This window comes from Rana temporaria, chromosome 8 (assembly GCF_905171775.1).
Source record: "Rana temporaria chromosome 8, aRanTem1.1, whole genome shotgun sequence".
In the NCBI taxonomy this organism is placed as follows: domain Eukaryota; kingdom Metazoa; phylum Chordata; class Amphibia; order Anura; family Ranidae; genus Rana; species Rana temporaria.
The window spans coordinates 1762602-1765813 of NC_053496.1; the positions used below are offsets into that span (position 1 = coordinate 1762602).

The 3212-nt window shown below is 53.2% G+C and overlaps 1 non-coding gene across 1 annotated transcript; it reads left to right on the forward strand.

The window, feature by feature from the left end:
* Nucleotides 1-1088: 1088 nt before the first annotated feature.
* Nucleotides 1089-1160, forward strand: TRNAR-UCU. The gene has a single exon. It is a non-coding gene; the product is annotated as a tRNA-Arg (tRNA).
* The last annotated feature ends 2052 nt before the right edge of the window (nucleotides 1161-3212 follow it).

Below are 3212 nucleotides of genomic sequence, written 5' to 3' on the forward strand. Positions count from 1 at the left end.
CCGGGGGGGGGAAGGGGCATTTTACAGGGCACAGCGGCGATGAAAGGCACAGTAACATCAATGGGCACAGTGGCGACAATAGGCACAGTGGGGACAATGGGCACAGTGGGGACAATTAAAGGGCACAGTGGCGACAATTGATGGCACATTGGCTTTGTTTGATGGCACAGTGGTGTGAATTGATGGCACAGTGACTGCGTTTGATGGCATGGCACAGTGGCTGCATTTGATGGCATGGCACAGTGGTGACAATTGATGGCACAGTGGCTGCGTTTGATGGCATGGCACAGTGGTGCGAATTGATGATGGCATGGCACAGTGATGACAATTGATGGCACAGTGGCTGCATTTGATGGCATGGAACAGTGGTGACAATTGATGGCACAGTGACTGCGTTTGATGGCATGGCACAGTGGCTGCATTTGATGGCATGGCACAGTGATGACAATTGATGGCACAGTGGCTGCGTTTGATGGCATGGCACAGTGGTGCGAATTGATGATGGCATGGCACAGTGATGACAATTGATGGCACAGTGGCTGCCTTTGATGGCATGGCACAGTGGTGCGAATTGATGATGGCATGGCACAGTGGCTGCATTTGATGGCATGGCACAGTGATGGCACAGTGGCTGCGTTTGATGGCACAGTGGCTGCGTTTGATGGCATGGCACAGTGGTGCGAATTGATGATGGCATGGCACAGTGATGACAATTGATGGCACAGTGACTGCGTTTGATGGCATGGAACAGTGGTGACAATTGATGGCACAGTGACTGCGTTTGATGGCATGGCACAGTGGCTGCATTTGATGGCATGGCACAGTGGTGCGAATTGATGATGGCATGGCACAGTGGCTGCATTTGATGGCATGGCACAGTGATGGCACAGTGGCTGCGTTTGATGGCATGGCACAGTGATGACAATTGATGGCACAGTGGCTTAGTGGTGAGCCTTGCAGCACTGGGGTCCTTGGTTCAAATCCTGGCCAGGACACTATCTGCATGGAGTTTGCATGTTCTCCCTGTGCTTGCGTGTGTTTCCTCCGGGTTCTCCGGTTTCCTCCCACACTAAAGACATGCTACCTTTGCGTTGGTGGTGCAGTGGTTAGCACAGCTGCTTTCTAAGCAGAAGACCCGGGTTCGATTCCCGGCCAATGCCATCTCCAATACTTGGAGTCCTCAGAGAGAAAAGCGCTATACAAGGTCAGTGCTGAGTATAGATTAGCGGTGGAATAAAGAATATTCAGATTCCTATGACTTTCGGCTACTTTCACACTGAGGCACTTTGCAGGCGCTATAGCGCTAAAAATAGCGCCTGCAAAGCGCCTTTAAAGAGCCGCTCCTTTTACTCCAATGTGAAAGCCCCGAGTGCTTTCACACTGCAGCAGTGCGCTGGCAGGACGCTCAAAAAAGTCCTGGCAGCCACATCTTTGAGGCGCTGTAGGAGCGCGGTGTAATACACCGTTCCTAAAGCACCCCTGCCCATTGAAATCAATGGGCAGCACCGCTGAACCGCCGGCAAAACGCCGCTGCAGTGGTGCTTTGCGGGCGGTTTGAACCCTTTTTTGGCTGCTAGCGGGGGTTAAAAGCACCCCACTAGCAACCAAATAGCGCCGCAAAAAAATTACGGTGCAACGCCTCAGTGTGAAAGTAGCCTTAATGATGAAGCTGTGTGGGTGCAGAGGAGGGGAGGGGGCAACTAACACAAGTTAACCACTTAAGGACCCCTTCACGCCGATATACGTTGGCAGAATGGCGCGGCTCGGCACATCCACATACCTGTATGTGGCCCTTTAAGCCCAGCCGTGGGGTCGCGCGCGTGCACGTGACTCAGTCCGAAGCTCCATGGCCGCGGGACCCGCGGACCCGATCGCCGCTGGAGTCCCGCGAACGGTCCCCGGAGCTGAAGAAATTTGTTTTTTATATATTTTTGGGGGATATTTATTATAGCAAAAAGTAAAAAATATTGCATTTTCTTTTTCTAAATTGTCGCTCTATTTTTGTTTAAAGCGCAAAAAATAAAAACCGCAGAGGTGATCAAATACCACCAAAAGAAAGCTCTATTTGTGGGGGAAAAAAAAGGACGCCAATTTTGTTTGGGAGCCACGTCGCATGACCGCGCAATTGCCAGTTAAAGCGCCGCAGTGCCGAATCGCAAAACCTGGCCTGGGCATTTAGCTGCCTAAAGGTCCGGGGCTTAAGTGGTTAAGCAGGGCTTTTCAGACGCTAGCGGGGCAATTTTGTCTCCCGCTAGCGGCTAAAGAAAAGGTTAAAAACTGGCCGCGTTGCAGCGCCGTCCATTGATTCCAATGGGCATGGGGCGGTTTAGAAGCGGTGCATACAGCGCTACCAAACCACCCCAATGATGCCGCTTGCGGGACCTTTTCTAACGTCCTGCAAGCTCACCGCTCCAGTGTAAAAGCACTCAGGCTTTCACACCGAGGAGGCATTTTTCAGGCGTTTCACAGGCGCTAAAACGCCTAAAAAAAATACCCCAGTGTGAAAGGGGTCTTAAGTTACTAGTAAGGATGAGCTCCGGCGTGTTCGCATAGTACACGTGCAGAGCCCGCCAGGAAGTGTGCACGGCGCTGCGCTAATCACAGCCAGGGAGACATTGTCCTGATGCTCGGCTGCAGAGATCGGGAAATGTCTCCCTGGCTGTGATTAGCGCAGCGCACACTTCCTGGCGGGCTCTGCACGTGTACCATGCGAACACGCCGGAGCTCATCCTTAGTTACTAGCTGTGGTCACACTCCAACCTCCCCATCATACCATACAGGGCAGCGGCGGTTCGCCCATAGAGGGCATTGCATGGATCCATGTTATTGTCGCCGCTGGTCTATTCAGATGGCCGGACATTGAGCGCCGACCACCTGAATAACGGCAGCTGGTTGGCTGTGCGGAAGAGCCTATCAGAGCCAGCGGCTTTCCGAGTACAGCCCTCAGCCTTCCGAAAGCTTATCCAGGGAACGTACCGGCGGTGCCCTCCCTGGATAAGACTGACAGGCGTCTCAGCCAATCAGGTTGGCCGGTTCTGGCTATCGGTAACCTGATTGGCTGAAGCGTCATCGAGGGCGGGAGAAGACATCGAGGGACGTGGATGGCTGACTCCAGTAAGTGCCGGGGGGGGGGAAGGGGCATTTTACAGGGCACAGCGGCGATGAAAGGCACAGTAACATCAATGGGCACAGTGGCGACAATAGGCACAGTG